This window comes from Garra rufa, chromosome 15 (assembly GCF_049309525.1).
Source record: "Garra rufa chromosome 15, GarRuf1.0, whole genome shotgun sequence".
Lineage (NCBI taxonomy): Eukaryota > Metazoa > Chordata > Actinopteri > Cypriniformes > Cyprinidae > Garra > Garra rufa.
The window spans coordinates 40052468-40069385 of NC_133375.1; the positions used below are offsets into that span (position 1 = coordinate 40052468).

At 38.9% G+C, this 16918-nt stretch overlaps 2 protein-coding genes across 2 annotated transcripts in view; one reads left to right on the plus strand and one right to left on the minus strand.

Annotated features, from left to right (window-relative positions):
- Positions 1–16918, minus strand: part of tmem127 (transmembrane protein 127) — a 58297-nt gene that overhangs the window by 8484 nt on the left and 32895 nt on the right. The gene's annotated exons all lie outside the window — the stretch shown is intronic.
- mtmr3 (myotubularin related protein 3) overlaps positions 14208–16918 on the plus strand; it is a 32733-nt gene continuing 30022 nt past the window's right edge. Inside the window, exon 1 of the mRNA XM_073819892.1 lies at positions 14208–14345. The gene's annotated coding sequence lies outside the window, so the exon portion shown is untranslated. The remainder of the gene's footprint in view (positions 14346–16918) is intronic.

Consider the following 16918-nt stretch of genomic DNA (forward strand, 5'->3'; position numbering starts at 1 on the left):
GCCGACTCCAATAGATGGGAACAAGGCAAAACGTGTGACCCATACCAAAAAGGGATTTAAAAGAGGAACCCAAACTTGGTGGGAACCTACCAACACGTGGATTTTATAGAAGTGCCCCAGGTGTGTGTGCACTTACCACACTTGTGGTTTTAACTGGAAGACGCCCAGGCATAGCGTGGGACGCTTACCGACATGATCGGATTTAAGGAGAGTGTTTTCCCAGAGGGTTTCACTATCAGCTCCATGCCGTCTGAAGAGACGGAAAGGGGATAACCCTGAAGGTGAGGGGATTGCCACACTAACCCTCCCCTGGACAGAAGCTCGCAAGCTATCTGTCAACAGAGAAGAACATGGAGCTGAGACCATCCTGCAATAGTGGACGACAGTGGAGGACAAAAATCCTGACCCTGATCCACAGGGAGAATCGCTTCTCCAGAAGGGGGCACTGCTGTCTTTTTAGGGAACCCTTAATGAAAAGGGGAAGCGTGCACAGCCCGGTCCACGCGACCTGTATGAAGGTCTGGCAATCTCACGAAGGTGGGTTGGCGCTCATAGAAGACCCTTCCCAGAAGGGGAGCTGCACAACCGAACAGGAGCGAATGCTCTCACTGTTACCCTTCATAGAGGGGAGCATACATCCAGAATAAAGGCTGGAGAGTAGAAACCTGAAGCATGAAGGTCAAGCTCCTACCCTGGGAAACAGGGAGGAGAACTTGGCCACCAAGGAGTGGTGCTCTTATAAGTGAACCCTGGAAAGGGGGCACGCCAACATCCTTGTAGCAGGTCCATAACTCTCAAAGGTCTGTCCCTGGTAGATTCCTACCCTCAGGAGGGAGGAAGCATTCAGTCCTGGGAAGTTGCTCTGAAGGAAACCCTGAATTAGGGGAGCTCAGGTCCGTTCCAGCAATCCTGCGCACAGGGAGGAACGTGAGCTCTTAACCTTAACAAACCCATTCCTCAGAAGGGGGAGCACTCAGTCCTGGGAAGTTGCTCTGAAGGAAACCCTGGATTAGGGGAGCTCAGGTCCGTTCCAGCAATCCTGCGCACAGGGAGGAACGTGAGCTCTTAACCTTAACAAACCCATTCCTCAGAAAGGGGAGCACTGTTTGCCTTGAAAGTTTCTGGGAAGCTCCGAAATGAATAAGGGCAGCTTCCTAGTTCAGACACTTCGTAAACCTTTCCTCAGAAAGGGAAGTGGAACTAGGCCTGGGGAGCGAGAATCGATCCTAAAGTGACGGCTTTCTAAGGTGTTAAACACCGAAGGATGCTCAAACCCTCTGTAGGGGAGACATTCGACAGCCTGGGTGTAGATCCTACATCAAGTGCTGCTTCAGCCCTCAGGCTTAGAATGAGGCGACTTGGAGAGAGTCTCAAAGTAGCGCTCAGATAAAAACCCCTTTCCTCAGAAAGGGGAGCGCACACCGAGAATCAAGACCCCAGCTGGAAAGCGTGTCACCAGGTGGTGCTCAAATAAAAAGCCTTTTCCGCAGAAAAGGGAGCAACCAAACCTGCTCCGAGTCCGCAGCGAGCACTCCGGACTGCTGGTACTCCTATGTAAGTGAACACCTGTCTCAACAGGTGTAGACACTCAGTTTCCATAGAAACCGTATTTAGGAGAGGACACGAAGCGGATCCTCGCACGCAGGCCGTCTGCAACAGAGTTAAACATACTAGTGCAATCTTAAATATAAATATCTTAAGATGCTTACCTAGGGAGAAAGGAAAAATTTCCTTTTGCTCGTTTAACCACTGAAGGGAGAAGCCCGATTGTGCTGGAACGAGTGTTGTGTAGACGGACACCACCATACAACCGGAAGGGAGGGGTGCTCCGTTGAGATGTTTCCACATTCCTTTTCTGAGGGAAAAACACAACACGCAACCCAAACCCTGCAGGCAACACGCCTATCCAGCCATAAGGGGGGCGTAACTAGGGAGTTATGCTCCTGTCTCAACAGGACATAAGTCTACACTAGGCCTGCAAAGGACAGCATAAGCATACCAAGGGCAAACCTAAGAAAAACTTAGGGAGCTTACCTTGAAGAGGACAGAGGTCCTATGTGTAATATATGCTGTAAGGGTTGATTTACCGCACAGCCTGTGGAGTGGAGAGGGCAAACACTGCCGTAACCTTAATCCATAGGATCAGAGGGGGCGTCTGCCGTAGACTCGTCGTATTTCTTCTGTGAATAGAGAAAAACATACACAGGTCTGAGACAGTATGAAGTTCCTTCACGTAAAAAATGGATCATACTCACCCATTTAAAAGCATCCTGTTTCATAGAAAGAGGCGGGGTTTTTTTTTTTTTTTTCAGAGACCGCCTGATTCCAGACCGTCCGAAAATTAGGGTTCTATACAGGTAGAACCCCCAAAGGACATCATGGGTCCGGGGAGTGCAGGAAGCTTAAATGGAGACAGGGGAATTAATATGGCGACCCGACTGGACCGAGGGAAGGAGAGGTATTACTCTGACCCCTGCGAGAATTTTGTCTCGCTTGGATGACTTCCCTGAAATCCTGTCTGTCACCTCTCGATCCGCGTCGCCTCCTAGACCTGCTCGCAGGCGGGGGAGGAGCGCGGGATGCAACACTAGCCTTCTGCACCTACCTCCGTTCCTCAGAAGGAGGCGGAGCAGGACCCCTGTGGTGTTCGGGCTAATACCTGGACCTTCGAGGGATAAAGGATTTTTCAGCAGATCGGCTGGGTAGGCTTGGAGCACTGCCATGGTGTGCAGTGCACCCACCGCCTGACCTGCTGCTGCATACGCTCTGCCGTTCAGCAGGGCCGGAGAAGGCAGAGAGGGAGTCTTGAGAGAGAAAGCCCGCCCTGTGGAGAGATAGCATCTCTTCCACAAGGGGCGTCCTCTCATAGCCGTGGTCGCGCAAACCCTCGATACTAGCATAGTTCGCAATGGACGAACTATGAATGCGCGCCGCGTACGGCTTTTTCCAGACCCTCTCGATTTCAGTATGAAGATCGGGAAGGAATGGGAGACTCACCAGAGCTGGATGGTTATGGCCTGAAAAGATATCGCTCGTCAAGGCGACCCCGCGGCGCTATCTTTCTAGCCCGCTTCCACAGCAGGACAAGCCTGGCCGTGGTGCGGTCCATAACCTCTGGCAGCTCTTCGTATGCAGGGCAGGAAGGTAGAGAGGATTCAGCCTCAGCGTCTTCATCCATCTCTAGCATTTCCTGCTCTTCTTGGGTGGAACCCAAAAGAGCACTTGCTCCTGGATCTGATGACGTCAGCGATAACGCACCATCATCAGCTAGGAGCCTGTCGTCGTCTCCGGCTGGCGAGAGAGAGAGACCCCTCTCAAGATCGTCAGCCAGTTCCACTTGCGAGCCCCACGAGCTCAGTTTCCTCCGTGCCTCGGCAACGGCAGGACCCGAACCGCGAGGGGCAAGTGGACGCTCATCTTTCCTCAGAAAGAGAGACAGACGAGACCGGAGCTTCTTCATAGAGAAGCGCTCATAATGTATACACAATGCCCCCTCAAGGACATCGCGTGTGTGCTCTTAGCCCAAACAGAATATCGCAAAGATCATGTGTGTCATCAGGTGTCAAATAACGCGGACACGGATGAACACACCGTTTAAACGACTTGCTAGTGCTTGCCATGATAGTAGTTCAAAGAAAGGATTCTTACCGTTTCTTCCCATGCACATCCAAACCGGGAAAGCTGAAGACAGCGAAGATGTATTGTGTTGCACGGGCGCCTCTTTATGTTATGGTCGCCCGGTAGTGACGCAACGGCAGCGACTGACGCGCCGCGGTGACGTCATACGCTGGCGCCGGCCATTTCATGTAGTTTTTCTATGCATTCTTCAGACTCGAGGCACGCTGCAGCGTTCCCCAAAAGCGCCCTCTAGAGGACGCAGTGAGAGTTCCCTTCGGAAGGGAACTGATATTTACCATTTTATCCTTTCCTTTTTAGTAATATTTGTACATTCTTTTCCATAATTGCCGAGTTCCTCTAGTGGTTCCTGTGATATTCGGGTCGCTATAAACAGCCGACTTAGTTCAATTGAACTCAACCAGCAAGATTGTCACGTTGAAACAACAGATCACGGTTGACACGGAAGAGTAAACTGGCAGCTGTTTTGCGCAAAAGCTGCTTACATTGCATCATTAAATGAAGTTTTTTGCTTACGCTGATGGAAACACTTGCATTCGCACGCTGGCGTAGAGTCTGTTTCAGCTCCAAATCTGGATAATACTAAACCAGAAGCAGATGTTCGTTCACAAAACGCAATTGAAATCCGAACACAACGACCAAAGCAAAACAAACAGAGTTTCTTAAACAGAACGGCGTGTTTGTTTTGTTTTGTGCTCTGCTAAAAAGATGCGTTGGATCCGTCCAGATGTTCTTCATTGCTGCTGAAATGCTGTTTTTTATTTACACTGACGTTCCTTTCCTACTGTCTCATGTTTTCTACTGGATATCCGCAGCTCCTCGGTACCACGGCAGAAAAAGACACGCAGCACTTAGAAACCGATTCGGCGTTTGTGTTCCTCCTTCACGTCTCGTTGAGGTTGTTAGAAAACACTTGCACATGTCTTACTGAGGATGGGATCTTAAAACATATGTAAATATATATATATAAATATTACATTACATTTACTGAAAGGGATATATCTTAGGTCCTTGACACTAGCGTGCTGATGATATTTAATAGAGTGTACAGTTATATTAACCAAACACATAGAGCCAGAGGTGGTCTGGCAAGCTTGCCCATGTTCTAGAAACTTCTCTCAGGGTAGACTTGCTTCTCTAAGCTTTACAAAACCTGTCAGGTCACACCACTGGTCGACGTTTACTGTTCCTAACCGCCGTTTGCTTTTCTTTTCAGTGTTCTCCACCAACTGTAAATCTATTGGGTCGTGTGATTTGTATATCTGATCGATTGGAAATAAGAATCTCATGTAGCTACTATAATTACAATGATTATATTGATAAGAAGTCAAATTCTGAACAAAAGGTCTGGAAAATCTGAATGCATCTCATCTGAACGCTTGTGACTTTCACCGTTTCTGCTGATTCAACTGAAACAACAACCACTACTTGTTTTTTATCTCCCATGTTACTGTTCATGTAATAAAAATCTCTGATGACAACTGATTTTTTGCCCGTTCTAAACTGCTTTCGTTTACTGTGTGTTTCCTTTTTACCCTTTAAATTTTCATTTTTAAATTTAAAACTTTATTTAAATTGTTACATTTTCTTTTTTAAATTTCAATGTTTAAATTTTGATTTTTAAATTTAAATCAGAGGGACTGAGAATGTTTGTATTTACTGCATTCTAAGAATTCAGCACTTACACATTTCTGTTTAACTGTATGTTTCTTTTTTACCTTTTAAAATAGAAATTGTTTTATTATTATTTTCTCAGTCCTTTAAATTTAAACATTAAAATGTAAAAATTAAAAAAATTAAATTTAAATATTTAAATGTTTACATTTAAATCAAAGGACCGAGAATGTTTACTGTATTCTAAGAATTCAGCACTTACACAGTTATGTTTAACTGTATGTTTCTTTTTTTACCCTTTAAAATAGATTTTTTTATTATTTTCTCAGTCCTTTAAATTTAAACATTAAAATGTAAAAATGAAAATTTAAAAATTTAAAAAATTAAATTTAAATATTTTAATTTAAATGTTTACATTTAAATCAAAGGCCCGAGAATGTTTACTGTATTCTAAGAATTCAGCACTTACACAGTTATGTTTAACTGTATGTTTCTTTTTACCCGTTAAAATAGAATTTTTTTATTTTTATTTTTTTATTATTTTCTCAGTCCTTTGATTTAAATTGAAACAATAAAATGTAAAAATTAAAATTTAAAAATTTAAATTTAAAGATGTAAAAATTTTAATTTAAATATTTAAATGTTTAAATTTAAATCAAAGGGCCGAGAATGTTTACTGTATTCTAATAATTCAGGACTATGTTTTACTGTATGTTTCCTTTTTACCCTTTAAATTTTAATTAATTTTTTTCCCTCAGTCCTTTGATTTAAATTTAAACAATAAAATGTAAAAATTTAAATGTAAAAATTCAAAGTACCAAGAATGTTTGTGCTTACTGTACTCTAAGAATTCAGCACTTACACAGTTATGTTTAACTGTATGTTTCCTTTTTACCCTTTAAATTTAACACTTTTTTAATTTTTAATGTAATTTTTTTATTTTATTCAAATTTCAGATTTAAATTAAAGGACAGAGAATGTTTGCGTTTACTGTATTTTAAGAATCAGAACTTATACGGTTTTACTTCCTGTGGTTTATAATGGAGGATACTGTGTGCTTTCCACAAATGTGGTACACTTTCACTTTTCTTAGAAGCACAAAACATTTTTTGGTGTGTGTTGAGAATTATTAGACGACAAATTATCTCATCTAAAAATAACCTAGCTTGAAAATTAGATCTTTAAAACATTTCAAACCCTTAAAATGTCCAACCTCAGAAGTCCTGACCTTCAAACTTAATTAAAATTCAATTAGTCATTTTAATGACCAAAAATATAAATATGAAATGAGAAATGATGCCAAAATGTAAAAACTGTTTTTTTTATTTTTATTTCAGTTAATGTTTATATATATTTTTTCAGTTTTACTTTAAGTACATCAAGTTAAACTAAATTAAAATTAGAAATTAGAATTCTTGCTAAAATGAAAAAAAAAAAAAGTTTTGTTTTTATTTTAATGTTTAAAGTTTTTGTTTTTATTTCAGGTTTACTTTATTTTAGTAATCAAGTTAAATTAAATTAAACATGAGAAAGGGTTGTTGTTGTTTTTAAATGCTTTTAGTTTTAGTTTAACTACAGTGTAGCCCTAGCCCCAGAAGACCTCATATAAAATAAACACAACACAAATAAACATAAAACAGCTCATTGAATGTTTTTTGACCTCCTGAGGATGATGATCAACGTTTTATGAAGGTGAAGCCCCTCCTTTCAGCCACCACTTGCTAAAAAGAAAAAGAGCTTGATTTTGTTAAGCATTTCAGGCTGTTTTGTACCATATCTGTGGAAAGTGTCATTCCAGTCTAATAAAATTAGAGGTCATAAGTATCTCGGCCAAAACAAGATTACTTTAATATCTCTGATGCTTGTGTGTTTGTATTTGAATTATCCCAGAGCCCTCGGAAACACTGGCTTTTTGTTTATTGGAATATTAGTAATTAAACAGCCTCACTGAGGAATTAAAAAACTGTCAGACTTAAAAACTTAATTGTCGGTTCTACTTATGATTTAGTGTGTGTGTGTGTGTGTGTGTGTGTGTGTGTGTGTGTGTGTGTGTGTGTGTGTGTGTGTGTGTGTGTGAATAAGGCTATATAAAATTAAAATCTAACACAAGTGGGAGGCAAAACTCTTTGGTTGTTCCTCTTTTGCGCTGAAAGTTTGAGTAATTAGTAATTTTAGTAATTTTTTTTCTTCCTTCCAATTTCCTGTAACATTCTGGTGTGTTTGCGCACATTTCTCATGACCTTATGGCAGAGCACTTAAAGCTTTGGTTGTTAAAGAGAGGACAAATAAATGTCAAATGTCATGTGTCTTTTAATCACATACAGTATGTACCGAGTCATTATTGAATACAGTACATCATTGTATAAACCTATCTTGTCTGGGTGTCTTTTGTTTGGATTAGGCAAAATTCAGGTAAGTTTTATTAGTAAAAATGCTTTACATTGCTAGTTTTAAATTACAGGCACATTTACAACAATCAAACGATTGCCAACAGATTTATAGATGGAAATTGACATTTAAAATGTGTATTGATGAAAAAAGGTGATTTGACTTCTCTCACAATTCTGACCATTTATACAAAGTCAGAAATGAGAGCTCTGAACTTGCAATTGCAAGAAAAAGGTCACAACTAATTAAAATATTATAATATAAAAAAGTAGTATGATCATTCAATTCAATTCGCAAAATGATTCGCGAACCTGCTCCAAAGTTCCGATCTGAATCAAAAGATTCGTGAACCTGCTCAGAAATCCTGATTTGAAAATGATTTGCGAACTCGCTCTGAAGTTTTGATCTAAATCAAATGATTCGTGAAAACGCTCTTAAGTTTCGATCTGAATCAAAAGATTTGTGAATCCGCTCTGAAGTTCTGATCTGAATCAAGTAATTCATGAACCCGCTCAGAAATCCTGATTTGAAATAATTCGCAAACTCGCGCCGAAGTTCCGATCTGAATCAAATGATTTGCGAACCGCCTCCGAAGTTTTGATTTGAATCAAATGATTCGTGAACCCGCTCCGAAGTTCCGTTCTGAATCAAATGATTCGTGAACCCGCTCCGAAGTTCCGTTCTGAATCAAATGATTCGTAAACCCGTTTTGATCTGAACCTGCTCAGTCGTCACGATCTGAATCAAATGATTCGCGATCCGCTCCAAAGTAACGATCTGAATCAAATGATTTGTGAACCCATTTAGAAGTCCCGATCTGAAATGATTTGCGAACTCGCTCTGAAGTTACAATCTGAATCAAATGATTTGCAAACCCGCTCAGACGTCACAAACTGAATCGAGTGATTCGCGGCCCATGCTTCGAAGTTTCGATCTGATTCAAATGATTTGCGAACCTGCTCCGAAGTTCCAATCTGAATCAAAAGATTTGCAAAACCCGCTACAAAGTTCCGATCTGAATCAAATGATTCGTGAACCTGCTCAAAAATCTCGATCTGAAATGATTTGCAAACTCGCTCTAAAGTTTCGATCTGAATCAAATGATTTGTAAACACGTTTAGAAGTCCCGATCTGAAATGATTTGCAAACTCGCTCTGAAGTTCCAATCTGAATCAAATGATTCGTGAACCTGCTCAGAAATCCAGATCTGAAATGATTTGTGAACTCGCTCTGAAGTTTTGATCTGAATCAAATGATTCGCGAACCCACTCAGAAGTCCCAATCTGAATCAAATGATTCGGGAACCCGCTCTGAAGTTCCGATCTAAATCAAATGATTTGCGAACTCGCTCTGAAGTCTGAATCAAAGATTCGCGAAACCTGCTCAGAAGTTTCTATCTGAATAAAATGATTCATGAGCTCGCTCTGAAGTTTCAATCTGAATCAAAAGATTTGCAACTAGGGCTGTCGCGATTCGATAATTCTAAACGAATATTCGATTTTTAAAGGAACACTCCACATTCTCCAACTCCCCCCGGAGTTAATAAGTTAAGTTTTACCATTTTAAAATCCATTCAGCCGTTCTCCTGTTCTGGCGATATCATCAATATTTACATTTTCCGCCGGTCTTAGTACACGATATAACTACAGAAGAGTCAAGTTTTAAATAGGACAAATATCGAAACTTGTTGGTCATTTTTGAACGCGATGCTATATTGGTCTAATAGGATTCAATGATCTATGCAAAGCTATGCTAAAAGTGATATCGCCAGAACAGGAGAACGGCTGAATGGATTTCAAAACGGTAAAACTCAACTTATTAACTCAGGGGGAGCTGGAGAATGAGCCTTTTTCCAAAAAAAGTGGAGTGTACCTTTAAAAATCCTCGATTTTATTTTGCCCGTGTCGATTAATGGCAAAATACCGGAAGTGGGGCATTCACGGACGAGAATCCATGAAATGCATTATTAGACTGTTTCCCAAGGCTACATTATATATTAAACCTATTTAAAATCATAATTAAGAATAATTGTGAATTCACAAACGCTAGGGTTCGGTTAAATAAATATATGCCATGCAGGTTTAATATATGTCAGTCAATTATTTACATGCGTGTTCGTAACGTACCTGCGTCTCACAGCAGCTCCTTTCACAGTAGGCCTACGCTGTTCCACAGGAACTGTCAACTGTCATCACCCCATCTCTGCATGTTGTTATGAGTTTGGATATTATAATGTTCCTCTGGGAATGCAACCTTCGCCATTTCATCATATTTGTGAGGTAAATCATTTATAAATCTATGCAAACTCAGGAGAATGCATCAATATCTTTCTCATTATGCAAAGTGTTCCTTGCAATTTCAAAATAAAAGTTTAAACCCTCACTCTGAGTTTACACATTTTGATGTCCACGTATTCATTAAATTACTGTGGCTATAGCATTTCTGTGGTAAAGATATGGCCAGATATTAAAGATTAAGTGGACGTTTGACTTAATTGTTGTTTAGTCAATATTCAACAAGGATTAAATCGCCAGTAATATATAAAAACAATCGTCAGGACGTTGGCGCCCTCTGCAGGCCTTCATTTTAATGCGTAATGTAGCCTACATTAGCTCTATTGTTTATAATGCATTATTTCAACAGCTTTGTGCAATATAACCATATGATTTCTTGCTTTTGATTCTTTATTTGAACTAATTATTATTGCCTCGTTGCTCATTATATATGTATTTTAAGTAATTGTAAAGGCTTTTGTTCACTTACATCTATTTTTATTACCACAAAGAAAAAATATTAATAATTATATAGGGCCATATGAAATCTGTTTTTTCACATTTTTCTGTTTTATTTTTTCTATACTCTGTTTTAACGGTTTGAATCACTTTTTTTAAAATCCAAAAGCCTGTCTAATTAAAATGATTCGCTCCGAAGTCCCGATCTGAACTGATGGTGAAAAATTATTCTGATCGGAACTTCTGAAACTTCGTTCAGACTGTCAGCCCAAATCCGATTTATATTATAGATCAGTGGCTGCACCTCAAAATGCATCTTAGAGGGAAATACTGTACATTATGATTGGGTTTGTAGCTTAATTCAATAAGTTGAGGATCATGTGATCTTACTAATTTGAGTCAGGTTTAAATAGTCTAGATAATTGCGCGTGCACGCCATTGTTTAAAAGTCCTGAAAAGTCGAGCATGGGTCAATCGATTTACTGTGGGCTACCATGGCAACAAAAGGAAAAGATAGAGCAGCGATGTTCACGGCAACGGAACAGCGTTTGCGATTGGAAACATATGAAGAATTTAAAGATGTCATCACCAAAAAAGGCAATACAGCGGCAATAAATAAAGCAAGAGAGAAAGGTTGGCAGGAAATTGCTGATCGTCACAATGCGTAAGTAGCGGTGTAAACTATTTAAAATACTTTATCAACATTGAATGTGTGTCACAATACATTGCAAAGTTTGTGTGTAACAGTAAAGTTAATTGCTTTCACGCAGCAGCAACTTAAGTGAAGGAAAAAGAACCTGGCAGCAGGTGAAAATAAAATATAAAAATATAGTTCAGAATGGTAAGTAAATCTAATGGTATGTACATATGTAATCAATGCCAGCTTGAAGTTACAACTATTCAGTTTTTTTTTTTTTTTTTTTTTTTATTGCAGCGACCAAAAAGAAGACTGAGGTTACTGGCACTGGGGGAGGGCCACCACCAGCCAGCTTCACTCCTGCAGAGGAGCTGGCTTTGGAAATTAATAAAGGGAGGCCCGTCCTTGAGGGAATAGAGGGGGGGACATCATCTAAAATGATATCACGTAGTATAAGGAGTGAGTATATAAAAGGTGTGTGTGTGTGTGTGTGTGTGTGTGTGTGTGTTTTATTATCATTATTCCTTCCTGACTAACTGATTTCCTCCTTCCTTAGGCATTGTAAGCCTAAGTACATCATAGCAGTAATGTCACGTAGAGGTACTTGTGCTACTGTAATGGTGCATTTTGGTAAAAAAAAAATGTTTGGTTTCATAGTGACAAAAGATTCTGTATGCTTTATGGATCCACCATACATCATGTTGCCTGTGAGTATGAGACCTTTTAAATCAGTCATGTAAGCTAATGAGTTTAACTGAGTTTAATCAGTGGTCACAGGGAGAAGGCCCATCAGTTGAGGAGGATTAGGAGACTGTGTCTGTGTGTTCAAGGAGGCCTGAGGTAGTCACAGGTTCCATGCGATACTGTATTGAATATTAAAAAGTGTACTTGTGTGATAAAATTATCATAATGTGTTTTCAGGATGCTGACACTGTTCTAAAGCCCTCTCAGTCTGGGACCACATGTGACAAAGTGAGTGTTAAGAAATGAAAACAATGTGCCAAGAGTATTCAATGAAACAATTTAAATCTATGTTGCTACAGAACCCAGAAAACATGAAAGGAGTGTATAGACGCTACCTCCCTAAACAAATGGAAGCGATTGATATCGACATCCAGTATAAAAAACTGAAGATGAGGAAGTTGGAGCTGGAAATTCAACAGCTACAGAAAAATGCAAGTAGAACTACCATTTTTAGAAAAGGAAAAGAAAAAAAAAATTACCTTTTTGATCACTTTCCACAGCATTTATTTGTGTGTTTTCACCCCTAACAGGCAGATTTACTCTGAATAAAGACAAATCACATTAAATACTTTGACTTCTGTGTGTTTCCTCAACTAAGGAGAAAGTTGAGGGGCCAGTGGAAAATTTTAAAGGCTACACATGGTTTAGACCATATTAAGCAAAATAATTATTTGCATATGTGTCTCGTATAAGTCTGCCCGTTTCGTTTTCTTCCAATACTGCTTCATTGCCCCAGTCTTCCTCTTCAACAATCCTTGGTTGCCTCTCTCTCCTCAGACAAGCAATGTTATGGAGCACTACACAAGCAACTACAATGTCACATGCCCTAGGTGGAGTCACTCTGAGCTGAGGTGCTTCAGGCACTGGAACCTTGACTTTATCAGCCCAAATGCCATCTCTCTACGACCTCTTGTGCATGCATGGGCAATGTTGTAGCGGTGCTGTGCCTCTGTCTGGGGATGCTGATAGGGAGTCAAGAGGTAAGGCAGGCATGGGTATCCCTTGTCTCCCAGCTAACTTTTTTTTTAAGACTTTTTGCGATTTAAGTGATTACTAGCATACCTCTTGCTAGTTGCTGGTAGAGAGATGAGGCTCTAAAGATTCTAGAGTCATGCACAAAGCCTGGCCATTTGGCCTCTACATTTGTGATGATGCAATCTGCATCACTAATCATCTAAAATAAATTGAACCTGTAGGTCACTACATTTTAATTGCAATGAACTAAACACTGGTGCCCAGCTTAGTACAGAACACTCAGTGCTAGAGCATAGCCTTCAATATCATCTCAGTGGGACTGTACCTGTACATTGATGCTGTGTACTGATTTCCTATTCACAAAGTCCGCTTCATGTGGAGAACCTATATCGCTCATACAGGTAGCTGTCATTAAAAGCCAATGGGTCTGACCTGTCTCTGAAAGTTCTCTCTCTTTGAAATGCCCTCCACAAGACTATAGCTCCCTCATCCACCACCTCATCTATGAAAGGACACGCCATGGTTAAGTTTGGAAATGAGTTCAGCTCCCTATTTATATACTTTTAATTAATTAATTACCAAACTAATTAACCAAACTCACCAATTAAACACACAAGTTTTGAACATTTCTTAGTGTATTTATACCTTATAATTTCTTACATTTATAAGTAAAGTACATTTCCTTATTTATTTATTTAAAAAAAAAAAAAAATTTATAGTGGTTAAGTAAAATAAAATGACATCGAATTACCAGCAGGTGAGTATAATTGGTATGTTCGTTAAGCCTGAACTCAGACTTAGCCTGACAGTTAGCCTGCCCCAGACCAGGTTAATTTGCCAGCATAAATTGCCGGGGTAACTGAGTTTGAACTTTTTTAAGTTTGATTTATAAAACCGAATCTACCAAAAATACGCCTGACTAACCGAAATAAGCCTGGCTTATACTCTAATCTTTTTTTTTTTTTTTTTTATTGGTTCAATGCCACAAGAACAAGAGGTATTACATATTCATGTCAAATTAACATTAGCTGCCAGAGAAAAAGAAGAAACAAAATAGACAGAAAAAAGAGAAAGAAATAACATTACATAAACTTCAATGATTTTAGAGCATTACATGTTTTCAGTGCTTTTTTGTTTTTTGTTTGTTCCAAGAGATTTACATACAATTTAAAGTCGTTAATAAAATGAGAAAAAATTTGGTTTACACTGAGCCCACTTTTTCTTATGTATATGGAATTTTCCTAATAAAATAAACAAATGTATAATATGTTGTTCTTTACAATTCAATCTTTCATTTTCTGTATAAAAAAGCACATCAAATATACAAATTTCTCTTATACTCTAATCTTAGTTTATGGAACAGCCCCCCGGTTACAACATCCGCTTCAAAACTTGTTTACATATTCGCCCCTCCCCCATACGTTCGAACGTGTTGACGCAATCAGCGTCGTGACGTCTTTACGTCGCGGTAGCTGCGATGACGACGGGATTCCACAGTGGGACGGGCCGATTCTGCAAATGGCTACGAGGTGCGATTTGTCGATTTGTTCATCGTTAATCTTCTCTCCTGCGGCTCGGAAGAAAGCATATACCCGCTCTGCCTCGCAGGCTGCCCTCAGGTGAGTGAGCTGAGTGCTTTTGGCGTGAGATGCGGGTGTTTTTCGGTGTGTTTTGAGGCCTTATCTGAGGGGTCCGCCCTCCACTCGCGACAACAACAACAACAACAGACACCGAAACGGGCCTCGGCTGAGGAGAAATGTCGAAAGTGCTTTATATAAGCGGCGAAATAACACAGCGGTTTAGAGTCTAGTGGTATTTAGATGGTTCGGTATAAGCTTGACCGATGGCAGAGGAAGAAACGCGGCCTTAGTGCTCAGTTTTCGTCGGTTACTTCGCTAGCGTTCCAGTCAGTCCGTGCTACAACCGCCGCGCGTCAGACTGACAGATCGACAGATCTAGCCCCTTACAACAGTTCACCATGGTAACCAGGTTTACCCTATTGCTACAACAATAAAACTGTCATTTCGTAGTATTCACCACGATTGTTGTAAACAAGATTGTTATGAACGCTCACTGTAGTGTTTGGATGGAAACTATGGCCGCCATAATGAAAGTACTCCTTTACCAAATCATATTGCATCATTCTGGATTCGTTTGTATGACAGTGGTGTATAATATCAAGTTAGGAGTACTTTTATAGCAGTAAGTTAGCCGCCATGTTGCCAGCATAATAACATTTAGCATAGTTATTGTTACTACAGTATACTGTGGAAGTCAAAAGTTTACATACACTTTGCAGAATCTGCAAAATTATTTTAATTATTTTAACAAAATAAGAGGGATCATTCAAATGCATGTTATTTTTTATTTAGTATTGACCTGAATAAGGTATTTCACATAAAAAAATATATGTCCGCAAGAGAAAACAATAGTTTTTTTTAAATTATAAAAAAGACCCTGTTTAAAAGTTTACATATACTTGATTCTTAATAATGTGTTGTTACCTGAATGATCCACAACTGTTTTTTTTTGTTTGTTTTTTTAGTGATAGTTTTTATGAGTCCCGTGTTTGTCCTGAACAGTTAAACTGCCTGTTGTTCTTCAGAAAAATCCTTCAGGTCCCACAAATTCTGTGTTTTTTTCAGCATTCCTGTGTATTTGAACCCTTTCCAACAATGACTGAGGACAACTAAGGGACTCATATACAACTATTACAGAAGGTTCAAATTGCTCACTGATGCTCCAGAAGGACAAATGATGCATTAAGAGTTGGGGATGTAAACTTTTGAACTGAAGGATGTGTATATTTTTCCTATTTTGCCTAAATATCATATTTTTTCATTTAGTATTGCCCTTCAGAAGATACTTACATGTTTCCCAGAAGACAAAATAAGTGAAATTTACTCTAATCTTCAAATTCAATATGTTTTCACCCCCTTAATACCTTGTGTTTCTTTCTGAAGCATCAGTGAGTGTTTGAACCTTCTGTAATAGTTGCATATGAGTCCCTCAGTTGCCCTCAGTGTGTTAAAAATAATCTCAAAATCATACAGTCATTGTTGGAAATTGTTAAAATACACAAAAATGCTGAAAAACCTGAACCTGAAGGATTTTTCTGAAGAACAGCGGGCAGTTTAACTGTTCAGAACAAACAAGGGATTAATAAACAACTATCACTAAATAAAAAAACACAGCTGTGGATCATTCAGGTCACAACACTGTATTAAGAATCAAGCGTATGTAAACTGTTAAACAGTGTCATTTTTATAAATTCAACTATTTTCTTTTGTAGACTATATGTAAACATATTTTATGTGAAATTACTTATTTAGACCAGTACTAAAAAAAAAAAAAAAAAAAAAACATTTTATATGATCCCCTCTTATTTTGGTAAAATAATTAACATTTTGCAGATTCTGCAAGGTGTATGTTCTGAAAGCTTCTTGCACTTTTCAGAGGAGATCCTGTAATTATTATGACTTCACAGCTTGAACAATGGCTGTAATAACTCTTAATATTTTGGTGGAGACTATGATTGCCATAGATCATGACATGGATACATAATGTTTAACTTTAATACGTTAATAATCCTGATTTAATAAATTGTAATGTCTCATTCAAACAAGGCAAGATCCCTTTAGAATATTTTTAAGACGATTTTACTGTAGTAACAACATTAACTGCCATGGCAACCATAGTTTCCACCCAAATACCATAGCAACTGTTCCTAAATTATGGGATCCTCTTCAAGTATTGTAAACTAAAAAGCTTTCAGAATGAATGCAGCTCTTTCAACAGCCTTTGTTTCAGTAGTATTTTTCCCATTCATTTTTGCCACAGGGAAAAGGTCTTCCTTTATAAGACATGATCCAAACAAATAAGGAGAAAAACTCAAATTACAAACTTTGATTTAAAGCAAAAACGTGTCTGAAAATCTGACTTAAAGGGATAGTTTACCTTTAAAAATAAATATTATGTCAAATCAAATGGTAGATTTTGACCTCTGTACACTCCATACACAATGATGCCATAGAATAACCATTTTTGGTTCCACAAGGAACCATTCAGTCAAAGGTTCTTTAAAGAACCATCTCTTTCTTACCTTTTTAAGATCTGAAGAACTTTCTTTCACCACAAAGAACCTTTGGTGAAACAGAATTTTAAAGGTTCTTGATGGAACCATTTAGACAAA